Here is a 27,430-nt window from a genome sequence, read left to right as displayed (position 1 = left end):
GCCCACAGTTGTGTCTGGCAGGAGAGCTTGTTTACTGGTGCTGGGCATTCAGTGTTGGTGAGAGACCTGACCCCCTCCAAATACTTATGTCTTAAAGAATTTTTTTGACCCGAGACTGACTCGATGAAAGTCCCTTTATTTACTGTAGTATTTTTAAAATGTAACACCACCTTTCTATAAGACATAACACATAACAAAACAGAACTGAAATATTGTAAGTAATGTTTTTCCTTTGTATGAAACCATTCTAAGAGGTAACTTCTGGTAATAGTTTTGCTCATATTGATAACAATTAAACTATTCATTTTTCATTGAAAAATTTGACTGGTCTCCTAGTGAAGTAGGCAGAACTCCATTCCCTGGTGTTACTACCTTGGTTATATTACATTACATGGCAAAAGGGATTTTGAAGTTGTAATTATGGTTCTAATCATCAGATTATGTTGTTGATCAAATGTTTGTGTCCCTCCAAAATTCATACATTGAAATTCTAACCCCTAATGTGATGGTATTAGAAGATGGGGCCTTTGGAGGTAATTCTGTCACATGGTGGAGCCCTCATGAATGGGATTACTGCTCTTATAAGAAGCTACAGGAGAAAACTTGCTTTCTGTCTCTCTCACCACCTAAGGGTATGAGGAATTAAGGGCCATCAGCAAACCAGTATGACATCTCAAGAGACATTGAATCTGCCAGCACCTTGATTTACGAACATCCCAGCCTCTAGAAAGGTGAGAAATCAATGTTTGTTGTTTACCCACTCAGTCTGTGATAATCTTGTTATAGCAGCCCTAATGGACTCAGATAGGAGATTCTCCTGGATTATCAAAGTGGGTCCAATGCAATCACATGAGCCTTTAAGAACAAAAGTCAAATAGAGTAGAAAGAAGGAAGAGATTCAAAACCCAAAGGGGATTCAATTTGCTGACGGTGGCTTTCAAGGTGGAGGGAGCCACATGGGAATCCTCTAAGGAAATGTATTCTGCCAACGACATGATTCAGCCTGGAAGCAATTCTGCCCCAGGCTCCACTTAAGAGACTACAACAGTGGACAACTTGATTTCAGCTTTCTGACCTGTCGATCTGTGAGAAAACAATGTGTGTTGTTTTCAGGTGCTCAATTCATGAAAGTGTGTTTCAGCAACAATAGAAATCTGCAGACATAGAAACACACTTAGTGAAAAATATTTACACAATGAATTACTGCACAACTGATACCATTTTGATCTCTGGCAGTAACAATTTTCCAAAAGTTTATATGTATCCTACTTTTTATGTAGTGTCAGCGTATATCTGATATTTTACCTGCAATTGCACAAAAATGAAAAAAAATCACTGTATAGGAAAAACTCAGTTTTTTCTTCTTCTATGTAGAGAAGAACACAGTTCTCTACTGTATGGTTCTTTCCTGTGAGTCTCCTTTACTTTTACACAGAACACTTCAGTTTGACACTTTTGGTCACCAAATGTGTGGAGATTTTTCCCCACATCTGGGCATCAGCAGGCTGTTGTGCAATTTAATTCAATTCTAACACTATCTTCCCGAAGATAGTGTCAAATCTCATGGGCTAAGAAACTGCTCCCACCCCACTTCAGATGCCAATTACATGTAGTAATTGTCCACAAGTTACCCACAACTTTTGTCTTACTTGGCTGCAAATCAAAGGTATCAGTGACTCCTTGGGTTCAATTAATTTGCTTAGAATGATTCACAGATTTCAGGGAAACATTTAGGCTTGCCAGTTTATTAAATGCTGTGTTAAAGGATACAAACAGCCAGATGAAGAGACACAAAGGGGAGGTCTTGGAGGGCCAGAGTAGGAGCTTCTGTCCCTGTGGAGTTGGGGTGCATCACCCTCCTGGCATGGATGTGTTCACCAACCTGGAAACTCTTTGAACACCATACTATTGGGATTTTTATAAAGATTTCATCCTGTAGGCATGATCAATTGTTAACTCTGTTTTCAGCGTTTCTCCCTTTTCAGGAGAATGGGGAGGCTGGGGTGAAAATTCCAAGCTTCTAATCCTGGCTTGGTCTTTCTTGTGACCAGTCCTCATCCCCATGCCATTCATGAGTCCACCAAGAGTCACTTTATAAGAACAAAAGAAACTCCTATCACCCAGGAAATTACAAGTTTCAGAAGCCCTGAGGCAGGAACCAGGGCCAAACCCAAATATTAGAACAAAAGATTCTCCTAATGCTCTTTTTCTCTTGGTGGGGGTGTGAGGAAGATTGGCCCTGAGCCAACATCTGCGCCAATCTTCCTCCACTTTTCGTGTGTGGGATGCCGCCACAGCATGGCTTGATGAGCGGCGTGTAAGTCTACTTCAGGAATCTGAACCTGCAAACCCCGGGCCGCCAAAGTGAAGCACACAAACCTAATCACTACACCACCGAGTCAGCCCCTCCCAATGCTCTTATCACCAAGAAAATTACAAGGTCTTCAAGAGCCCTCTGTTAGGAACCAGGAGTAGAGACCAGTATATATTTTCTACTATCTTTCAGTCACGCAAACAGTCTATTAACATATTTTTTCCTGTTTCAAAGTTTCGCAGAAACATTGTCATACTGGATTTTTAATCCAATCAAAGTGCTATCCTCAATCAGTTATCTATGAAGGGGATATATTATTGTTGGTATAAGTAGATTTAGCCTATTCACGGAAATATGACAAATTATTTGATAGAGATCATTAATGAGTCATCTTTGTTGAAGCAGTCCCCCATCTACATTTAAAGAGTGAATGCCCTCTGCCACAGACGTCAAGGAATGTGAATCAGTGGTCATGTTGATTTGTGCACATGTGGAATATCTTGATGGTCTGAGGCAGGGGAAGGGTGAACCACCATGATTGCATTCTCACTGTGGGTGCATATTTACTGCTATGGACTGAATAGTTGTGTCCTTCAAATTCATATGCTGAAGCTCTAATCCCCAATATGATGGAATTTTGAGGTGAGGCCTTTGGGAGCTGATCAGTTTTAGATGAGGTCATGAGAGTGGAGCTCTTAGGTGGGGATTATTGTCGCCTTATAAGAGACCAGAGCTCTCTCTCTTTGCCATTGAAGATACAGGATGATGGTAGCAGTCTGAAAACCAGGGAAATGACCCTCAACAGACATCGAACATGCCACGAATCTAATCTTGGATCCCCTAATGTCAGGGTCATTGTGCAATCTAACACAGTACAACTATTACAATTAACAAATAAACATTAGACAATCCATTTAATAGAGAGTCTATGTACAGATACCCCCAGTGATACAACAATGTCTTCATAAATCTAGGATCCAGGCATGGTACAAGGATTGCATTTGGTTGTCTGACTTTTTAGTTTCTTTAATCTAGATCAGTTCCCACACCTTTGTCTTCAGTGATACTGACAGTTTTGAAGAATGCACACCCATTGTTTACAGAATGTCTTTCAGTATGGATTTCTCTCATTTTGTCCCTCAGCCTTAGACTCAGGTACAACATTTGCATAGAACTTCTACACACAGACGATGGTGGGATCTTCTTAGTGCATCACCTCAGGGGCACAGGTTATGAGTTTTTTCTATTTTTGGTGGAGGTTAGGACAGGCACCAGACACAGGTGGCCCAGAGGCAGGGGTGGCACATTCAGGCATGTGCACAGAGGCTGTGAGGCCCCATCTCCCGCTGTTAGTGGCTGGGCCTGAGCCCTCAGGGTTGCTACAGGGATGTTTTGTTCTGAAAGCCACGTGCTTTGCTCCTGGCCACACGCCACTTTCCCAGGCAACACTTGGGTCTGCGCCCAGACACCTGCCTGGCTGTGCCACTCACATCAACAAACTCTGCAACACAGAATGCCTCCTAAAGGGCCTGTTCTATTACAAGTCCTGTCTCCCCAAACCCTATATGTTGCCAAAGTTCTCATGTTACATTCTGTCCCCTCCCAGCCTAATAATCAGCAGCAGTAACCTGGTCTCTCCACCAGCCTGGGACCCTGAGCCACTCACCGAGAATCCTAATCCTATCCAAGTGCAGATTTCTGCCCTACCTGGAACCAGGATCCATGTCACACACCTGTCTTCCTGCTTACACAGGAATCCCCTGGAGGTGTCCTGGATCGCCCTCGAAGCCATCTCTTCCTTCCAGGCCTAACCCTCCTGCATGCGCACACACGGAGTCTCCAGGGTATCACCTAATGGACCTGAATGCGGGTCTCCGTAAAGCCTAGATGTCCTTGAGCGCAGCACCAGGGTCCTAGGACTGAACTCTGAATGGAAATGAGTAAGATAATGTCCTAGCAGAACTTACTCCAAAACAATACCCCACAGATGACACTAGGACTCCTGCCTCATGTGGACAGCCAGACAGGTAACTGTGAGGACAGATCTCAGCTGCACACATAATCTGCACCCTGTATGTGGTACTCTACCTCTTCAGAGTTAGGAGGCTGTAAAAGAGCATTATTGTCAGAGATTTCTTCAGAGGTACCTGCCCAGTTCTACAATTTGCAGTTCTAACCCCACCTCTCAGCCAAGGGGTGACCTTAGGTCTATAACTGCTGCAGAGAAATCCAGGGGCCACCCCTATCCACACCCAAATGCATGCGCATGGAGGCGTTCTCCTTCCTATCCTGCCAGCCCAGATGCCTCTCCCAGGCAGTGTTACTAAATGCTCCTTCTTGCACAGAGGTCGCCTCCTAACATTTGTACCTGCAATGGCAAAGCCTGCATATTCTTTTGGCTCTACACAGGATTCACCCCTGGTTCCATTCTTTCCCTGTAATATGCAAAATACAGGGAACCAACAATATTTCTGTAGAGATGAGATGGTAGTGTGTAAGGGGGTCACGTGCGATGTGCTTGGTTTTTCTTTCTGAAAGAGGGATTAGGGGGCTTACTTTTGAATCAGGGTTCTGGGTAGAGAAGCATCAGCACCATCGGGGATTCTGTTAAATGGAAATTCATGGGCCCCACCTCAGAAAGAAGTCTATTGGATTTCTGGGTTTGTACAAAATAGGATGGTAGAACGATCTGGTTGCAAATGTGTTATTTTTCAATAAATGGAAGTATGACTCGGAAGGTGATTCAGAGAACAGCAGGGCTGCATCTGCCTCATGGGCCAGGCTTTGGGTACAGGGCTGCTGCCCAGGATGTTGGGGGCATCACTGATGCTCCAAGGGAACAAAAGATAGGGCTGCCACCCCTGTGGGCCCAGAGGACAAACATCCAGCCAAAGAGGATAATAGATGAGACTTAAAATGCAACGGAATTTGCCCTGTAGGTTTAGACCTGCTTGGAAACTACGACTTTTTTCTTCCATGCAATTTCTCTTTTTGGGATGGGAATGAATATCTTATGCCTGTTTGACAATAGTATTTTAGAAGCAGACAAATTGTCTGATTTCACAGGTTCACAGCTGGAGACGGCTTTTGCCTCAGGATGAATCATATCTGGAGTCTTACACATGATTCAGATGATTTTTAGAAGAGATTTGGGCCTTATAGTTGATGCTAGAATGGGTTAATCTTTTTGGATTTTGGGATCAGGACACTTGTATTTTGCATGTGAGAAGCACATGAATTTGGAGAATTCAGAGTGCTGAGAGTTAAGGGGTCACTGGTCCTCACCACGAATTTATATGTTGAAACCCTAACCCCGGTATTTCAGAATGTGATTGTATTTGGAGATAGGGCCTTTAAGAAGGTGAATAAGTTAAAATTAGGCCAATAGGGTGAGTTTTATCCAATATGATTGGTGTTTTTATAGTAAGCAAAAAGTTGGACACACAGAGAGTTACCAGACCTATGTGAGCACAGAGGAAAGATCACGAAGGACATAGCGAGAAGATGGGCATCTGCAAGCCAAGAGGAGAGACCTCAGAAGAAACCAAACCTGTCCACACCTTGATCTTGGACTTCTAGTCACCAGAAATGTGAGGAAATAAATTTTGGTGTTTAAGCCACCGAATCTGTGGTATTTTGCTATAGCAGCTGTGGCAAATTAATACAAAAGTTAAGGATCTGCTTATTCAATTCTGGGACCTTCAAGGGTTACTCTTAATCTCTTCTTTCTATGGTGTCCCAGGTCCCCAGTCTCTGAGGATGTCAGATTTGGGACACTGACCCTTCAGATAGCCGAGCCCTTGGAAGGAGGTTGTAGGAAGAAAGCAGGTCCTGGGACATTTCTAAAATATAGTCTGCCCATCTATGAGAATAAAAGGATAATGGAGGCAGCAAAGAGTTTTCTCCACTACAGGATCTGTTGAGATGTAGTGAGAGGACTATTGGTTGGTTTTGGAAACAGAAGTTTCTGGTCCTGAGTTTGGACATATTGGCAACCTGCCTAATTCTCAGAATCTTCTGGTTAGATGGCATGTTGCCTGCATTCCTCACAGGTGTATTGTGAGTCCCATGGGCCATTCTGCCTGTGAAAACACTTGATAAATAGAAAACACTTCACATGTGTGAGCCTTTATATTATAGTCTTAGAATTTTTGACCTTGAATCCTAGTTCCTGAATGTTATTAGAATCTAAAACTACTAGTCTCTTCCCGCAAAGGGCATTCTCCTCACCCTCCTATAAAATCCTTGTGCTTTTGTTTTTCCCACATCTAAACCAGATTGCTATTTGCTGTCATGGAGAGTGTTTTGTGACTGTGTCTTAATTTATAAAGGTGACTGAGTGACAACACAGAGCGACTAAAGCTGCTGAAAGATGACTTTTTTTGTTTTTAATTAAAAATTTTTTTTTTATTTTGGTAATATTGGTTTATAACATTGTGTAAATTTCAAGTGTACAACATTATACTTCTATTTCTGCATGAAATACATCATGTTCTGATGTTTACCACCCAAATACTAATTACAATCCATCACCACACACATGTACCTAATTATCCCCTTCACCCTCCTCCCTCCCCCCTTCCCCTCTGGTAATCACCAATCCAATCTCTGTCTCTATGTGTTTGTTTGTTGTTGTTGTTATTTACTACTTAATGAGTGAGCTCATACGGTATTTGCCCTTCTCCCTCTGACATTTCACTTTGCATAATACCCTCAATGTCCATCCATGTTGTCACAAATGGCTGGATTTCATCGTTTCTTATGGCTGAGTAGTATTCCATTGTGTATATATACCACAGCTTCTCTATCCATTCGTCCCTTGATGGGCACTTGGCTGCTTCCAAGTCTTGGCTATTGTGAATAATGCTGCAATGAACACAGGGGTGCATGTATCTTTACACATTGGTGTTTTCAAGTTCTTTGGATAGACACCCAGTGGTGGAATAGCTGGATTGTATGATAGCTCTATCCTTAATTTTTTGAGGAATCTCCATACTGTTTTCCATAGTGGCTACACCAGTTTGCACTCCCACCAGCAGTGTATGAGTATTCCCTTCTCTCCACATGCTCTCCAACACTTGTTGTTTCCTGTCTTGTTAATTATAGCCATTCTGACGGGCATGAGGTGATATCTCATTGTAGTTTTGATTTGTATTTCCCTGATAGTTAATGATGTTGAACGTCTTTTCTTGTGCCTGTTGGCCATCTGTATATCTTCTTTGGAGAAATGTCTGTTCGGGTCTTTAGCCTATTTTTTTAATTGAGTTGTTAGTTTTTTGGCGTTGAGATGAATGAATTCTTTATATATTTTGGAGATTAACCCCTTATCAGATGTATGGTTTGCAAATGTCTTCTCCCAATTGCTAGGTTGTCTTTTCGTTAGGTTGATGGTTTCCTTTGCTGTGCAGAAGTTTTTTAGTTTGACGTAGTCCCATTTGTTTATTTTTTCTATTGTTTCTCTTGTCTGGTCAGACATGGTGCTTGAAAATATGTTTCTAAGACCGATGTCGAAGAGCATACTGCCTATGTTTTCTTCGAAAAGTTTGAGAGTTTCAGGTCTTACATTCAAGTCTTTAATCCATTTTAAGTTAATTTTTGCGTATGTGGTAAGGAAATGGTCTACTTTCATTTTTTTGCATGTGACTGTCCAGTTTTCCCAACACCAATTGTTGAAGAGACTTTCCTTTCTCCATCGTATGCTCTTGGCTGCTTTGTTGAAAATTAGCTGTCCATAGATGTGTGGGTTTATTTCTGGGCTTTCGATTCTATTCCATTGAGAAAGATGACTTTTATTACTTATATTTTCTGAGAAGAAGGTCCCACGTACCATGCAGGGACACAGGGAAAGTATCATGTTTTAATAAGGAGAAAGAAGCAGGAGAGGAGGCAAAGCCTAGGCCAGAGCCTTTATTGTGGTTTACCAGGCAAAGTCAAGACAGGACAGACAGCTTACAATTGGCTGGTATGAATAATTCCCATGGACCTTGGGGCACAGGGACTGTCTCTAATTGATACTTCGTCCTGGGTTTATTTAGGGCAGTGGAAAAACAGGCTTGGAGTGTGAAAGTTGGATAAGGAGATGGTTAGGAGTGTGAGCTCCATATTGGTTAGGCTGCATATGAAAGGGATGCCTTTGTCAAGTCTTTTTCTCTTTCTAAAATTGGCTACTCATGAGAGAGGCAGTAACTCCCTAGTCATCAAGGTCACAAATGTCAGATCTCTAAGAGTCTAGAAAATAAAGAAATACGGTAAATATAATAGGTCCTGTGATGAAAGGATACCAAAAAGAGAGGTGCAGAGTCTACTAAAACAGAATTAGAACAAAGAGTTGGTCAGAAAAAGCAAAACAAAACAAATCAGAGTTACTGTGTGTCCCTCTATTTCCTTTTCAGAATGACTTCACCTCTTCCTCTCTTTCCTGCATCTCTATTCCTAGACTGGCCTGTTCAATTCCAGGTTTCCAGTGAAGCCTTCGGGATGAAACAAGAAGGAGAGAGAGAGAACATATTGAGAAGTGAAATCTATGATTCTCTGAGGTGGTTCTTTGGGTGTTGAATGAAGCCCTTATCAGTGTCCATTGCTCATAACTTCTAGCCACTAACACGTCCATTCATGGCCTCTCCCTGGGCCTGGAGCCACATCTGGAGCTGATCCTCCTCCCATGCATGCAGTTAATGCCTAAACTCCAGTTTCTTCCCTAGGATTGGGCTGTAGGGGAGGAAGAGATTTCCTCTACACACTTTAGGTCCTTCTGGCTGGGCTATGAATTAAATTGACATGAAAAAGAGTAACAGGAGAAGAATCAAACAAAGCTTTATAACATGTATACATGGGAGAGACTCAGGAAAACTGAGCAATTCAGCATTCTGGCTGAGGTTGTCATCTTAAATAGCATTTTCAGCTAAAGACAAAGGAAGATGTTGAGGGTAGTGATTTGGGACTTCAAAGGGGAGGAAGGCAATTCACATGGAAAAGGAAAAGCAAATGTTTGGTAAACAGAACTTTGATAAGGATGGGCTTAGCAAGGACCCTCACAGTCTGTAGATACACAGAGTTATCCATGCTGATGGTCTGTACTGGGCAAAGGCCTTTTGTCTTAAATTCTTTTAGGCAGTTTGGGGGAAGGCCAAAGTTTCTTTCACAGTCTTTCATTCTTAAAAATAATCAAGCCAAGGCAAAGAGACACATTTTGGGGTGGCCAATTCTGATCCCCCACAGGGCTAATGACTGTCTTGCTCTCCTGAGTTTCAGTGTCTCTACTGTTCATGAAGAAAGTTCTGGTTTTAAGTGGATTTGGACTTTGTCAGAGCCTGACACTGGCTTGGCTTTTTGTTAAATAATTTCCAATGATTTCTTTCCTGAGATGAAGTGACTGATACATACGCCTGACCCTTTCTTCAAGTTGAAGTCTTGGAAGAGCTTGCCCTTTCCATTCCAAGGAATGGATTATCTTGTCCACAATGTTTTCTGCTACATGTTTGTATGACGCAGGTGGACACTTCCATCTGGAATTGAAGATCCTAGTTGTGTATTCTTCCCTTAATATTCTCCTGATTTCAATTTTCTAGGATCATCTCTCTGTGCAGTAGGGATTAAACTCTTCTCCAGGATCTTTGGTGCCTCTGTTTTTGGAGCAGAGGGATACAACTACACCTGGCTGCTCCCTCTACCCTCCAATAGGCTATATAGCATGTGGTAACTCGTATATTTCTACCACCACAGTCTGGAGAGGGGGCAGGAGAAAATAAAAGCCAAGTGTTATAAGGAAGGGGCATTGTAGTGGGACAATTTTGAAGCTGGCTTTGGGGCTTTAACTCCAATTTTAGCTCCTACTCACCAGCCAGGTGAATTTTAAGGAATGACTTCCTTAGTACATTGCCAAGTATCATTCATATTTCAAGAGAGCATGTTGTGGTTCTGGAGCCAGTGTTGACCCTGATCCTCCTTTAACGTTTGAATGTTTTCCACTATGTCTCAGGACTTTTCTTAATGTTGCTTGAGGACCAGGGGACTTCTCAGACTTAACTTTCTTCTTGAACTTCCAAAATTTGTGTCACCTCGGGCATTGATATTCGTTAGTTGTGGCCTGTCATTTTCCTGTATAGCAAAAAAATGTGTTCTCTGCCCAAAAAGTGACAAAATTCCTGTATTCTAATGTTCTTTTTTTTTTTTTTACACAAACATCTATGAAATACAATTCAGAATAAAAGCTGGCCATGCTACTTACAAGAAGACATGCATATACTTTGGAAACCCATGGAGTAATGTCTCCCAACAAAATCCAACACTCTATCCTAGCTGTATTCATTGTGCATAATATTCTTTAAGTACACCACTTGGTCAACCACTCTGAATCATCTCATTCAGAGGCTAGGCCCAAATTCATTCTTGTCTCAAGCAGAATTCAGTTAAGACTACACTCATCAGGATACTTGTCATCAAAATGAGGCAAATCTGCTTTATTCACCACCACTATTCCCACATATGTCCCATAGTCAAGAAGCTGATGAAATGCCAAGACGCATAGGATCTTTCTTAGAAAAACATGTGCCTTCTCTTTAGATTCTATATTGACTTTTTGAGCGTGATGAGTGAATAAAAAACTGAATTGTGCAAAAGCATACAATTTACATTTTTCCGGTAAGACTAGCAAATTTTCTTTTCCTTATCCACGCAAAGAAGAAGCTGGATACAGTGGAGTCACGGCTCATGAGCAGAAAGGGGGTGACAGTTGGAAAACACCCAGACGTTAGGGAAACAGTTTTCACCAGCCACCTATTAGGCTTATAAATTAGAAAAATACAAAGGTTAAAGATGGAGGACAGGGTTTGAAATGATACAAAGGTGATCAGGAGAATAAGGATGCTTTGGGTGGCTCTAGACTCAGGGGAGGATCTGGGTGAAACATTTTGCCTGTGAATGTGTTGGACCCGCTGCTTGTGCCTGTACAGGGTAAAAATCATGGAACCACTGGTCCAGATTATGATCACAGAAAATGAAGCTTCAGGAAATACTATTAATGCTACATATATTGAGCCTGTGATTATCTCAGGATCCATAGCAAAACAGTATCCAAAATCTCTTTTCTTTGTCATATTTTTCATGCTCCATTTGTTAGACTCACACAATGCATATATAGGAAATATTAAATTTACAAACATGAACAGGATCCAGAAGAGGGTAATTGAGAAGCCAATGTACCTTGGGAGTTTGACTTTAAGATCCTTCCAACAGGATTCATGGGGCTGATCATGATGGTCTGGAACACACTCAAGAGGCAAGTGGTGCCAATGGAAACAGTCCTGCCAACTCTGTGAACATACAAAGGAAGATCGCATCCAAAATCATTGACAAAATATTTCAGCCCAAAATCTTCCATTGTCTGAGAGACTCCTTTAGAGAGAATGATCAAAGTGTTGGATATAGTCAGGTGCTTGAGAATCAAATCTGTGGCCTTCAACCTGCATTCAGTGTGGTAAAGGAAGAGATAATGGTAAAGAAGAGAGAAATTGCCCAGAATTCCAACTATAGTCTGTGCCAAGAAGATAATTGCTATTGTCATGTCCCTGTAGGCTATTCTGTCATTCAACACATTTTCCTTTATATTATGGCAACAGTCATTCCTCTGAGCCAAAAGCCTCATTGATGATTTTGGTCACCAAGAGTAACTTGAGATGTGTGCTCCTGTTTGTTTGCCAAGACTTCACAAGACAGGAAGAGATGGAGAGATAACCAGTATATTTCAGGGAAAAGTCAGCACTAAGGATGAAGTGGTTTTAACCTGGGGAAGCAATGAGAAGTGAGAGCAAATGGAAAGAAAGTATAACACAATGTTTCCAGAATAAGCTGAAATTTGCTAGCCATATGGGAAAAAAGAAAAGTCTTAATCACGACCCACATCATAAAACCAGTCAACACTGAATAGATTGCTGATCTAAATGTTAAAGATTTAATATATTTTCATAGATAAACAAAAACTATTTCCATGATCTTACAATAAGAAAATATATGCTAAACAACAAAGAACGTATTAGTCATATGGATCAAATGACTTCAGATTATATTAAAATTAAGGCTCTTTCTCATCAAACCAGACACACACACACACAGAAAGAAATATAACTGGTATCCATCACAACGAACTCCTAAAGACCATGCAATGGAATAAACAATGGGAAAATCTTTCCAACATAAACTTCTGTCAAGGCAAATAATCAATTAAATTTATAGATGAGAGATATCTAATGAGCTAATGTGAGGAGAATCCCACAAGTGTTCTCTTCCCCAGGGAAGAAAGCACTCGAGAGACACATGGTTTACAACATAGTTAGAAACTGTTTCAGGAAAAAAAACATACATCAAGCATAATAGGAATACAATTCTTTTCCCAAAGTCATAAGGAGACATTTTGCCACGATTTAGTCCATACATAGCAAGTCAACATGACTGTGGTTCTCTGGGAAGAAAAACATATCTTCAAAGAAATACTGATAGTGTCAGAGAAAGAAGACATTCATCCCTATCTTTAAAGAGTGCATTCTTTGCTTTGGGAAAATGTTTGAAACAGATGTACAGTGGCTGTTTGGTGGGCCATAAGTCAGGCTGCTCTGCGAAAAACAAGTTTTAAACCAAATCAGATTTAAACCAGAATGGCTTCCTCATATATCTCAATATGTGAAAACTTCTTAATATTCTTATTATTTTGTTATTTTTCCCCTTTTGATTGGGAATCTTTTGATAAAAAGTATTGATGATCAAGTTATTATGCCTTGGTGCCAGGGTCGATGCTGCCTGGCTTGAGTCCAACATGTTCCTCAGAGCTGGACATTTATTTTATTGATTTACCCAATTATCCACATGGTGGGGGGTGGGCGGTGGCAAATAGCTGAGTTTAGTGAGCAGACATAGAGGTATATGCTGATATTAGAAGCATTGCTTAGGTTAGTAATTTTGGATTGTCTCACAAAGATTGTGCATGCACTTCAAAGAGATTTTGTATCATTACCATATAACGGTTAATAACTATAAAACAGATATAGTAGTAATTATGCTAAAGTGTTTAGTTTGGAAGAATGTCTTAAGCATAATCTTGATCAGAAAAAGCGGCTCATTCAGAATTGTAAGAATGATCAACCATCAAGAGTGTTGAGTAATCCTTGCTCTATCTTGCATGTCAGTCTTGTAACATTGAGTAAAGAAAACTGTAATTAGCTTGAATATTATGCCTAATACAAGAATTCCAAGAAGTAACGAAAATAAGAATTGTAATCTGGATCACAGAAGGGAAGGAATATCTGAGTGGAGCCAACTAAACAAATTGAGACTTGGTGAGGGATCATTTTGTGAAGTCACCTGTTTTTTCATGTGTTTTAACAGAGATGACAGATTGGAAGATTCATCAGGTACAAAAACAATATTCAGTTAGAATTATAGCACAAGTAGCATCTTGGGATGCAGTTAGAATATCTAAGTCCATTTTATTTTGAAGGACAGCCTGTATCATTAAGGACATCTCAGAATTCAGTAAAGATATTCTTGGTGAGATATCATTAAAGACCTGCTGAGTAAATTTAGTGAGGACTTCTATATGTGACATGACATCTTCCAATCCTTTAAGGGAAGAAATATAACTGATAGGTGGTCATAGCAATGGAACACTGAACAAGTCTATCTGGGCTTAAGGAGAGAAAGATTGTCAACAGTTGTTAATTTAGGATAAATTCTTCCCTGCATCCAAGGGAACCCCAGGGAACAGCATCCTAGCCATCAAGGTGGTAGCCAAGGCCAAAGATCTGTTCCACATAACCGTTGAGTTCCATTGGGTGCCACTTAATAAATCCTTGGCCTTCGAGAACAGTCTGTTCCTAACTTACCACTTTCTCTGAGAATGAAAGTATTTTGACATGATTCCGGGCGTATCCATCCCCTGTTTCAGGTACAGGGAGGTAAGTTTTGTTTAGAATGTTTATTCTCTTCTCAGGTGCTGATATATCTAAAGACCCCTAACAAGGAGTAAGCCAAACAAATCCATCCCAGATTTGTGTGAAATCCTCCATAGTTCTTGCTGTAGAATCCAATTTCTTTTGTTTAGTGGCAAATTGTTGGGATAAATGAATAGTTTGAGCAATAGAAAAGGAAGAACCGTGTCCTGTACCATTAATAGTATTGACTATTGGCCAGGTTTGAGGATCATAATTAGTAATATCACATGATCTGTGAACACTGGAACTTGACTTCTCTGTCATAATTAATTGTTTTAGAGCTTTCCAATCTGTACCTTGAAAGGAAGAAACATGGGGCCGGCCCCGTGGCTTAGCGGTTAAGTGCACGCGCTCCGCTGCTGGCGGCCCGGGTTCGGATCCCGGGCGTGCACCGATGCACCGCTTCTCCGGCCATGATGAGGCCGCGTCCCACATACAGCAACTAGAAGGCTGTGCAACTATGACATACAACTATCTACTGGGGCTTTGGGGGAAAAAAAATAAATAAATAAAAATTAAAAAAAAAAAAAAAGAAAGGGAGAAACACACTAAGGTAAACGAGAAGTACTAGAAGCGGGAAGTTGGCTCACATATCCAACAACTGGAATGATTATTATGTGAAACAAAGGAATGAGTCCATTGTAAAAAGACATTGTCATTAGAGGTCCACCCATGTGTGGACTGAATAAACAACCAAAGTATCAGAAAAACCTTAAACGACATTCTGGTAGTTAACTAAAAGATTTTGTACTTAAGCTATGATCTATTTTAGTCCAGAGGGGTAGAAAGAAAGTATTATGGTTATAGGAATAATAATTCAAAGGTACGAAAAAGCAATCTAAAACACAAGAAAGGTGACTAGCATAACGTAAAAAAATTAATATTGCTAAGATAGTCAAGAATATCATTCTTATACCAAATATAAATTGTATTCAGCTTAAGCATTACAATGGTTTAAATGAGGAGGTATAAGTGTGGGAATACAGGCCTGGTCTGGGAACTTGGGACAGTTGTCTATAACAGATGTCAGCTTCTTCTCATCCTGTCTTGGTAGTGCTTGGCTTAGTCAGTCAAAGTGTGGTGTCCGTAACAGGAGTTGAAATCCACTCGGGAGGAGGGTTCATTTTTAAATAAGAAGTGGGAATTCATGAATTTATGCCTTTTAATTTTACAATGCATGGATTGGTTAAAAAGTACCTGGTATGGTCTTTTCCACTGAGCCTGCAAAGAGTCTTGAATTTGGTGTCTCTTCCAGTAAACAAAATCTCCAGGCTGTAGTCCATAATCCTTAAGGTCTTTGTCTCCCGGGATGTCACTGTGAAAGAAGCTGCTACCAACTTTTTGTTTCTTTTTAGTGTCTCAATGAGACCTTGACAATATTGCAAGATATCTCCTTTAAGCAAAGTTGGTTCATACATTCCTTCATACAATTGCATAGGCCATCCTGTTGTTATTTCAAAAAGAGACAGCCAATGTTTACCAAAGGACATAGATCTAAGATTGAGTAGCACTAGTGGAAGAGCTTTTAGTCATGAGAAATTAAATGCTTCTCAAAGTTCTGCCAATTGAGTATTGACTGTGCCATTAGTTTTATCTACCAATCCTGAGGATTTGAGATAATAAGCGCCGTGAAAATGCTCCATCATTGGCCAAATGTCACAATAGATTTAATTATTTGTCCAGTGAAATGAGTTCCCCAGTCACTGTGTAGCTCCATAGAATTCCCCAAACAGGGATTATTCTTTTCATTAACAATTTCCTTACTGTTAGAGCTGTTGCTCTTCTGCAAGGGAAAACCTCAACTCAATGTGAAAACATATAAATCATTATTATTATTATTTTTTTAAAGATTTTATTTATTCATTTTTTTCCCCCCAAAGCCCCAGCAGATAGTTGTATGTCATAGGTTCACATCCTTCTAGTTGCTATACGTGGGACTCGGCCTCGCGTTGGACGGAGAAGTGGTGCCTTGGGGCATGCCCGGGATCCGAACCCGGGCCGCCAGCATCAGAGCGCGCACACTTAACCGCTAAGCCACGGAGCCGGCCCCCAAATCATTATTAAGATATATTTATATCCTTGACATGGTGACATTTGAACAACATCCAATTTCTATACCTCAAAGGGTCCCTTAGGAAGGGCAAAGTGGCCTTGTAACCCATGAAGTGGGTTTCTGGGATTATTTTTAGGACATATAGTACAATGAGCATAGTCTTTATGAGCTACTGTGGGAGAAAGTTTCCAAAAATATTATTTCCCCACACATTCATCTTTTCAAGTGCCCAATGAGGTAGTTGATGAATATGCTAGAGCAGTGGCAATTGTGGTCAATAGGCACTATGGGCTTTTTATTGGGCCCAAACCACATTTGTATGATGGGGTCTACATTCCCTCTTTTTGTTACCATATTTGTTTCTCTTCTTCCATGGCAATTTCTTAAGCCTGAGATGGAAATCTTTCCCTGGGCAGCAGGGTTAACAGAGAGCAGTGGACATTCTTGAAGCTGAACAGCATGTTTTTAAAGCTACTTGCTTAGCAGCTACATCAGCAAGTTGATTTCCTCATGTTCTAAAGTGTCCGAATCTGAATGCCCAGATATTTTATTAATTGCCAATTGTTTTGATATTGGTATAGCATTTAATAATTCTACAACCTGTTTTCCATTTGTGTAGGTTGCCCTGAGTATGTTATAAACCTCCAGTGTTTCCATAGCATTCCAAAATCATAAATCACTCCAAAAGCATAAGGGCTGTCAGTATAAATATTTGCAACCTAATCTTTAGCCAATTGACAAACTCAAGTTAGAGCAGTTAATTCAGCTTGCTGTGCTGACTTTTTTCTTATAAATAAGAGCTCTCAATTATGTCCAGGACGTTATTGCCTTTCCATCACAATAATGTCTCCGCTCATCCTTTAAGGAAGACACATCAATCAACCAAATTACATCAACATTATCCATAGAAGTTTCTTGTAGATCATTCTTAGGAGCAAGAATGTAATCTGTTATTAAAATGCAGTCGTGGTCATTTTTTTCCTCTCGTGCTGAAAGCTAGATACAGGGTTAAGATTATTACATCAGGCTAAGGTACTATTAGGTGTAGAAAGCAACAGAACTTCATAAGTGATTATTTGGATTACAGAGTAATGCTGAGTGTGATGAGAATTTAGAAAAGATTCAACTTAGTATAGGACACAAATAGTTAAGAAGACCCCATCACTACCTCTTCAGTGGCCTTGCATAAAAGAGCTGTTGCTGAAATAGCTCTAATACAGGGCAGCAGTCATTTTGCTACTAAATTGAATTGCTGACTATAACATCCTATAGGTTGATGTTGATTACCATGTTTTTGGGTAAAATTCCTAAGGTATTTATTTTATCTTCATGCAAAAACAGGAAAAATGGCCAGCTGTAATTGGGGTGTCCTAAAGCTGAGCCAAGATGGACTTTAAGGTATTTGCTACTGTCTCTCCTTTGGAATCCATTCAATCAGGTCAGGCTTGTGGGACTTAAGTAATGCATATATAGGTTGAGCAGTATGTGAAAAGTTAGGCATCCAGTTCCTGTAATGTCCAGTTAGTTCTAGAAATTCCCTTAATTGTTTTGTTTTTTTGTTTGTTTTAGGGAGAGAAAAAGCCAAAATTCCAGCAATCCTTTAAAAATCAGTTAATAGTCGATCTTTAGAGATTAAATGTTCAAGATATTTCACAATAGACAAACAAAATTGGAGTTTATCTTTGGATACCCTTAGAATTCAGTTGTTGTAGCAGATAGACTGTATCTTTTTGTGAGTCTAATTCAGTTTTTAAGCATAAGAGCAAGTCATCGACACATTGAATTAAGATAGAGTTGCTAGGAAAATCTACATTAGCTAAATCAGCCTGAAGTATTTGAGAAAAGTAAAAGTATCTTCCTACATGCAGGCAAAGAGATATTCACTGTTTCTTTCTACTGGAATACTAAAGAAGGTGCTGAACACATCAATTACAGGAAAATAGCAGCTGTTGGAATGGCTGAGGGCAGAGTGTGTGGATTTGGGACCACAGGGTGTTGAGGAGTCACAATCTTATTTAATAGCTCTCAGATCTTGAGGAAATCTCCAGCCGTTTTCATTTGGCTTTCTTATAGCTAAATAGGTGTATTGCAAGGACTGGTACAAGGAATTATAAGTTCCTTCTCAATGAATCTCTGAACAAGAGGTCTTTTTCCATTTATTGCCTCTGGTTTAAGTGGATATTGCCAAATACTAGGTAGAGGCTTAGAGTTGTCAACAGTCACTTCGATAGGTGTATCCTATATAATGTTTCCAATGTCTGAAGAAGAGGATGACCACGGTATTTTAGGCACATGCAATAAAAGGTCATCAACTTTTTCTTGGTCTATTTGAATCCTTGATTTCATAATTGTCAATTTTTGACTAATTAACATTTGCATTGGTCAGCATCCAAATATTCTAAATTTGGAAGCGTTTAACCCCTTTTCAAAAAGGCAATATGAGCATTGTATGCTTCTAGGAGGTCTCATCCAATCAAAGGAATTGGAGCACATTTTACCAAGAGAAACACGTGTTGCCCTGTGATGGTTCCTAATGAAAAGGTTATCAGCTCTGATTCAAAGACTTGCATTGGTAATTCAGAAAACCCTACCATTTGAGTTGATTGCTAGTCTGAGGAAGAAGGCAGTGAAAAAGAGTAGGGTTAAGAATAGAAAATGCACAATCCGGACCATGTCGGCCTTTGCATTTTCCCCTGGGATATTTTTTTCAATTTCCCCTACGTTACTAGTGAGGAGGAGGGGAAATGCCATCTCATAATTCTCAAAGCATCCCTCTTCCTTTTTAACTGTGCCATTTTCTAAATCCTATTTAAGCCTGCAGCATCACATTTCATTGTAGTTTGAAATGACCAGATGTTTTGTAATAGTAACAAGTGTGATCATTTTGCTTCTGGTCAGGGTCTGAAAAAGATGTCTTAATCAGGTCACTAAGCTGTTGCAGTTGTACACTCATAACCTTAGTGGCTCTCTTTTTCTTTCTTTTGTAAAGTTTTAGAGAATTATCTGCAAAAGTGACAAGTGCACTAGTGTGTACTGTGGCCCAATCCAATTCATGTATTTTGATTAGCCTTGCTAATTTCTCATCTAATCCTTCCAGAAAGATGGAATTTAAAATTGGATCATTGTGATGATGCAGAAAACTCTCAGGAGCCATCCCAGTGTATTGTTTAAAGGTTTTTTCAAACTTTTCAAAATAATCAAACATAGTTCCTCTGGGCCTCTGTTTACAGTGATGGACATGGTGCAATCTATTTTTTTAGGAAAAACACTGGGAATGGCTTGTTACAAGTTGAAAGTAATTTCCTAGCACTTTTTTGGGTCAGCAAACTCATGTTTATGGAAACCTTCCACGGGTGCTTTCCAATTTGCCTCCTTTAGCCAACCTTTCGCTTTACTTTTGGAGACTAGCAAATGTACAAGCTGATATAAATCTGAGTATCCTGGTTAATATGTTTTAACAGTTAGGTTAAATTTCTGAGCAAAACCCTAAAGGATCTAGTAAAGGGCCTGGGAAGTCCTTAGTTAAATCCTTAAGTTCAATTCTAGTCCAAGGAGGATACACAAGTGCAGGCTCACCTCTCCCAATAGATTTCTTTAAAGGGAGCCACAATGACCTTAGGACATCCAGTATTTGTTTCCTGAGACTTACTTTCAGTATTACTTTTGTGGGATTTACTTATTGTTTCCTCTAGGAGTAGACGAGGAGGAGGAATCAAAGTAGACAAGTCAGGGAATGAAAGTTCAGAAAGGAGAGGCTATAAAGTTGCCAAAAAACAGGTGTAGGAGGAGGTGTTAAAGGAGAAGAGGTGGAGGGGGACGTGGTGAGCTCTGAGGTGCTGAAAGCAGCAGAGGTGGTGGAGGAGGTAAAGGAGGTGGGACAGCCTCTGAATTTTCCTCTTTCTCTAAGTTAGCCACAGTCTCTACCAATTTTTGAGTAGTTTCCTCTGAATATGTCATTTTACTATTACCACACTTTGAATCTTCTAAATACCAATTACAATATGCTTTCCAATCTATTTGTTTAATTTCATAGCCTGCTTTTGTCAATTTTGTGTGCAAGTAAACTAATTTGATAGGGTAATTTTCCCCATTTGGGCCTTTTAAGATTGAAGTCATCTTTAGTTAAACCCTCCCATTCTGTTAACTACTTAAAAGCATTGGCTCCATATGCATTGTCCATGAAGTCTGTGGAGTCCCAGTGGGTGGCTGTCTGTCTGGGAGTTGGCTGGCTTCCCATTTTCTTTTAGTTTCATTTTATTGTAAAGTATGAACAATTTCTAAGGACAGTGTAGTGTGTCAAGAGTGCTGCTTGTGAGTGCCACTTCTTAAAGGCATGAACACTCTCTTACTGTCTTAGTTTCTCCCGCCAGTAAACTAAAAAACTACCATAGTGGTCAGAGTGCTGGATGACAAATCCTGAAGTGTGCGTCCGTGGATGAGCCTTGAATTATTTAAAGTGAAAAATCATGATGGAATTCCCTATGGGACCACTGTACATCATGAGGGTCATCCTCAGACGCTTCCACTAGGTTATCTGTTGCCTGAGAACACCTTATGTCTGGGAGGAGCTGATGTCCTTTCTCTTCATAGCTGAATGAATTCAATCTCTCCTTTTACTATATAACAGTTTGTTCAAACTTCATAAGCACAATTCCTTTCCAATTAAAGCCAAAATAAAAGAACAGCCAAAACCCAGTTCACTCCTAAATTCCCCCGAAGACCTCTCAGCTAGGAAACGTCCCCCTAGGTTCTTCTTCCCTAGGAAATGTCCCCCTAGGTTCCTCTTACCTAGGATATGTACCAGTATTCTCTTAAGACACTTACTCTTAAGACCTGAAATAGCTCAAAGAAATATCAGGTCAACTGAAGCAAGGAGGTCTAGATTTCAAGAGAACTCACCGAGGTCCCTGAAGAGTGCAGTCATGCTGGAGGGGCTCATTGGCCTCTGCTGCTTCCCAACACTGGTTCAAAGTAAATTTCAGGTGGTCTCAGGTGAGTTTCTCTGAAATCTTGCTGACTATGTCAGAAAATGTCAATGCAAATCATCAAAAACTAATCTACGGATAAGAGAGATATTCAATGAGCTACTGTGAGGATTAGCTTGGAAGTGCTGTGTTACCCAGGGAACAAAGAATTCTGGAAAACATGGTTTACAGCATGGTTATATACTATTTCAGAGCACAGAACATGCATCAAGCATGACAGGAATACAATTTTTTCCCCAAAGTCACAAGGATATGTTTTGCCAGTTTAGTGCATGTTTTGCCAGTTTAGTACAGCAGGTCAACTTGACCTTGGTTCTCTGGGAGGAAAAGCTTATCTTCAAAGAAGTACTGGTGTTAGTATCACAGAAAGGGAGAGAGTCATCCCTATCTTTAAAGAGTGCTTTCTTTGCTTTGGGAAAATGTTTGAAACAGATGTAGACTGCATGTTTGGTGGGCCACAGATAAGGCTGCTCTGGGAAAAACAACTTTTAGGCAGAATCAGATGTAAACTAGAATGGCTTCCCCATATACCTCAATATGTGAAAACTTCTTCTTCTTCTTATGTTTTAATCACTTCAAAAACTGATTATTCAATGAATAATAGATGTGTAAAAAATATTCACTGTCCTAAGTAATCAGAAAAATTCAAATATATCACTACTTGGTATCATCAGACACCACCTGGTAATCTAAAATCAAAATGACAGAAATATAAGTTTTGCCACGAATGTGAATAAGCCAAGAATTTCATACACTGCTGGTGGGTGTGAAAATTGGTACAAACATTTGCAAAACTGTGTGGTAGATTTACTTTAGCTGGCCAAATGAAATCCTGTGTTCCAACAATGCCACTCCTATGAATTCACTCAACAGAAATTTGTACACGTATCACCAGAGACTGCTTACAGAACTTATATACCAGCACTATTTCTTACTGAAAATAGCCCCAAATGCAAAACTACTCATTTGCCCACTAATAGTAGAATGAATCAATTACTGGTTTGGTATTAGTAATACAATGATGCTCTATATAGCAATGCTAATGAATGCCAACAATGATAAGCAACAATGCAGATAATTCACAAAAATGATATGGAATGGAAAAAGGGCGATTATTAAATGTTCTGTGCTTTATTTCAATTTATGTAAAATACTAAACAGGCAAAAGTGATCTAATCTTTCAATGTTAGATAGTACTAAACTCATTTCCAACAATTACATTAATTCCTACAAATATATCCAAGAAAACAATAGCCTTGGGAAGAATGACTTAGGGTACAAGAAAGTTTCTGGGGGACTGACAACATTGTGTTTCTTTTTCATTTTTTCTTTTTTTTTTGCTGAGGAAGATTCACCCTGAGCTAACATCCACTGCCAATCTTCCTCTTTTTGTGTGTGAGCCACCATCACAGCATGACCACTGATGGACGAGTGGTGTAGGTCCATGCCTGAGAACCAAACCCAGACTACTGAAGTGGAGCACACCCAACTTAACCACTAGGCCACCAGGGCTAGCCCAACATTGTGTTTCCTTATCTAAGTATTGTGTACAGAGGTGTGGTCATTGTGAAATTCCATTGAGCTGTGCATTTATAACCTGTGTATGTGTCTTTAATTTTTAAAAATACATACCTCCCCCCAAATTAATTGGAAGTTGGTGGGGAAAAGTTGTTCTTGTGAATGTGTGTGACCTGCTGATTGTGTCTGTACAGGATGAAACTTACAGAATAACTGGCCCAAATGATAAGCCCAGCAATGAAACATGAGGGCATGATAACAATACTGTTTAGAGTGAGTTTGTGATTTTGTCATGAAATTCAGCAGAGTAGAGTCCTAAATCTTTGTGATGATTTTTGCTCTGATTGGCAATCATATACATAGGAAAATTGATATTTACCAGCATATACAGGATCCAGGAGAGGAAAACGGAAATCCCAACATCCTTGGGATATTTACTTTAACTTCCACCCATCTGGAGTTCACAGGGTTGATCACAATGGCAGGAGACACATAAGAGGCAGATGGTGCCAATGGACACAACTTGCCAGCTCTGTGAGGACAGAAAAAAAAATTTGCATTCAAAAGTCACTAAAGAAATATTTCAACTAAAGCTGCCATTGTCTTAGGGACAGCTTTAAAGGGAATGACTTCCAAATATAGTCTGAGATAAGTAGACCATTCTTATTGCCAAATCCCTGGAGGCCATTCTGCCATTTCCCAGTGACTGAAATTTGTCTTTAGAGCCAGAGGATCCTGCACTGAAACATGTGGTGTGGACTACGTGTATCATATCAACTGAAATCCAGTATACTCTCTGAGAAATATTTTGTTAAGTTTTGTTTGTTAAGAGGCTTCCCAGAGTGGAATGTGAACCTTTCAGTAGCACTTAGAATGTAAGGATCACCGCTACACTGCCATACATATGGTAGCTTCTTTGATTTTCCTAACTGCATGATGTAGGCACTGGCATTATTTTCATTGTAAAGGTAAGGAGTCTTAGGTACAGAGAGATTAAATGATCTGTCTAAATCCATATGCTGGCTGGGGGCCAAGTGGAGATATGAAGTTGGCTATGCTTGTTGCCAAGACAATACTCTAACCCCTTTGTTACACTAACAAAGCATGTCAGCTGTTTCTTCAAATAATCCAGACCTATATTTAGTATTTCATTTTATACTTTTCCATTTTATTTCATATCATTTTTATTTTATTTTATAATTTTGGTTATAAAAAGTTTCCATTTTCCTTTAACAATTTTTTCTCTAGGTCAAAATTAAATGTGATAAAGCTTTAGAGATCATAATAATAATTACAAGCCACAATCCTAAAGGAAACTTCCCTACATCCACATTAGATTTAAAAAATGCAAGATTTGCTCAATATTAGTTTGGCAGCAGAAAGACACATTTGCCACCATGCCAGGAACAAAAACACAATGGCATCTATCAAATGAATTATGGAGCAATATTACCTTTTTCCCAAAACCATGATGCATGAAATACTAATATGTGACAACACAGTGTAGGATAGGTATTAAATTATTAAGATTTTTTTTCAAATGCTTAGGTTTTATTGATACCTATGTTGAGTGAAATTATTCAGTAATAAGGCAAGATTTGTGAACGATATGAAAATACAAGAGACATGTCAAGTGGAATGTGTAGAATACGGACTCTTGTGTATCATAACTTGAAAATATAAGGAAATGAGTTGTGAGCTTGGGATTGATGCTGAAATATTATTAAACCAGAGAAAATAAGACAACATACATTTGGTCTTGACAACTGTTGTCTGAAACCCATTAAGTTACTTTTTCCTCATGTGCTGTCTCCCTAACTTCAAGAGGGAAAGCAGTCCTGTCGTAGTCATGGGATGTTTTCAGTAGAGAAACAATGACAGTCTCAAGTAAGTTATATACTCATATAGTCAGAGATAGATAAGAACTTTTTTTATTGCAGAAAAAATTCATATGTATGGTTTCTGTAGAAAATTAGAAAAATTGTGACAGTTCTATCCTACTCTGTATTAGAACCATGAAGGCATTATAAGCACAGGTCTAATAAAACTGAATATTTAGCCTATATTTCCTCTAATGTGATGTGAAGCAGACTGATTTCATAACTACAATCCTTAAGGCCCTTCAAAATGATTCTTCATAATCACTGGGATTGTTCATCAATAATCATCCTTAGTGACTATTTCATTAAATTACATTAGAAGCCATCAGGTATTGGTATAGGGTCTAGCATCCTCATCTCTGTTTACAAGCTCAGCTCGTTCTTAAGGAATTATTCTGCCTCCCTGTATAGTTTTGCAACTGGACCTTGTTATACCCCCAGAAGCCCTTTTCCAGACTTTAGATTACTTACTTAGATTTCCCTCCTTAAAGACTCTGCTCTCAGGCTGATACAGAAAATGCTCATCTGACTCCTTTTTGTTGCCAGGACGGTTGGCTCAGTGTGATGGTCATGACAGGCAGTCCATGTGTGGGTGGACCCTGAGATATGGGTTTGTGACTCTGTGACCTCACCTCCCCTGAAAACTACAATTATCATTTCACTTGTGGCGACAATGGCAGTGCAGTCTTGAAGAGCTGATAATACTTCTGAAAAACCTTTTCGTAGTCGCTAATTACCAAAACAAATTACAAGTATTTGTGAGTATTTCCAAAGAGACTGTTGATGCATTTGGAGAGACTCTTACTCTTTTGTGATCTATGATGAAGACAGGGTCTCATATGGGAAGAATAGTAAATAGTGTTTTCTGCCTCTTGAGGGCCTGGCAGTGAGGTGTGTGTGTCTCACAGGATTCCCTGAGAAGTTCTTCCACTAAAAATCAAGTTCTTTCTTAATGTTCAGACTCCTAAGAGGCATTGTTATTAAAGTATTCACCAGATACCTGAACACAACAGAGTCCAGGAATAATTTCTAATGAGATAAGAGTAAAAGAAAGAATGTGTCAGTAGTTGACATTGGAAATCATTGGCCTTGTTTGTATAACTAAATGCAAATTAAACTGGAGATGATGATGTGGAAATTTTCCTGGATATTGTACTTCCCCAATACTGACTCAATGATCATAAGATATGCCAACACAGCAATATCCATATAAGAAAGCATGGTGTTTATAGTGTTCTCAAAACTACCCTTAATGTCAATCATTTTCTAGATGGACTCACAGCACGCAGTGAGACCAGTTCTACTCACTGTTATGGTTTGTTACAGGGAAGGATACAAATTAATATCAGACAGTGAAGACATGCATGAGGCAAAATTCCAGACAAGTACCAAAAGCAGAGCTCCAGTTGTCCTGTCCTGGTGCAATGATGATGTGTTACTCTCCTGACACTGCTCTTTGACAACTCATGGAGTATTGACACCAGGGAAATTCACCCAAGCCTTGGTGTCCAGAGTTTTTACTGGAGCTTGATCACATACAGTGTGGAGGGCTGACCTTTATTCTCCATTTGTTGTCAAAGTGTGGCTGATAGCTTTGGTCTCCAGCTCCTTCAGAGGCTGACCTGACCCTGCATAGCCCAAAGCCCCAATCACAAATCACATTGTGATACTATCTGGTGGCCAAGCCCACAAGCAAACAAAGACACTTGTGTCAGGCATGACATTCCAAGGGTCTAGAGATCATCTTCCAGTAGCTGTGGAGGGCAAAGGCTAGACCACACTTTGTGTAGGGTATTTCTTCTCTAAACACACCTTCTATTTCCAAGTCATGGAATGGAGCCATATGGTTGACAACACATACTCCAAACACATATTATGTACAAACATACATTTACACACTAAGACATACATAGAAGCACAGAGTACCCACACTCGTATACTGAAACACATTCAATTATACAACTGCACAGTCATTCCCTTCTTGATGCACTCAGTCACACACACTCATGTACAAATGACACACTCACATTCACATTCTTCCCCATTTACAATGCACACATGCACACAAACGACACACTCCAACTCACTATTGTATAATCATTCACACAGTCACCAGGTGGGTTAGTATTTCAATCATGTGTTCATATGTGGAAAATTGTGCATCTCTCCTAGTGCAGGAATGCCAGAAAAAGGGTGGAAATGTCAGCACTTTGTACTCATTCCAAACTGCCACAGCCCACAGGGATAATATTTTAAATGCACAGCATTCAAAAGGTGCTAAGAGCTTTGCCTTTTTAGGTGGGAGTGTAGTGAGAAAGTTGGAGTGTGTGTGTCTCACTGGGAATAGGTGTCATAGAGAGGGAGGGATGAGAGGGAACACCACCCAGGGAAGGGCCACCCAGAGTAAGATGAGACCAGAGAGAATAGGTATTTTGGGAGATAGAGAGTGCAGGAGGAGAGAGGGGACTGAGTGGGTAAATGCACATGGGGGCTAAACAGTGTAGTGTATTTAAAGTGCACTGAGGGGTTTAAGGGCACAGGGAGTTAAATGTGCAAAGAAGTGAAGATTTTAGCACACATTGGGCTCTGAGGGGATAAGGGGTACAGAGGTCATGGGAACAAAGTGGGTAATGGGATGTGGGGACAGTGGGCAGATGTGAGTCAAGGGCAGGGTGAGTAAAAGGCACAAAAGAGTTGAT

The 27,430-nt window shown here is 39.9% G+C and overlaps 1 long non-coding RNA gene and 1 pseudogene across 1 annotated transcript in view; one reads left to right on the top strand and one right to left on the bottom strand.

Annotated features, from left to right (window-relative positions):
* The first annotated feature begins 640 nt into the window (after positions 1–640).
* LOC131397311 (uncharacterized) overlaps positions 641–27,430 on the top strand; it is a 40,095-nt gene continuing 13,305 nt past the window's right edge. The window contains exon 1 of the long non-coding RNA XR_009216742.1: positions 641–731. This is a non-coding gene — a long non-coding RNA (uncharacterized LOC131397311). The remainder of the gene's footprint in view (positions 732–27,430) is intronic.
* On the bottom strand, positions 10,942–11,957 carry LOC131397310 (vomeronasal type-1 receptor 4-like; annotated as a pseudogene).

This window comes from Diceros bicornis, chromosome 34, assembly GCF_020826845.1.
Source record: "Diceros bicornis minor isolate mBicDic1 chromosome 34, mDicBic1.mat.cur, whole genome shotgun sequence".
Lineage (NCBI taxonomy): Eukaryota > Metazoa > Chordata > Mammalia > Perissodactyla > Rhinocerotidae > Diceros > Diceros bicornis.
Note: the sequence above shows the minus strand (reverse complement) of the source record. Positions and strands in the feature narration are given on the sequence as shown.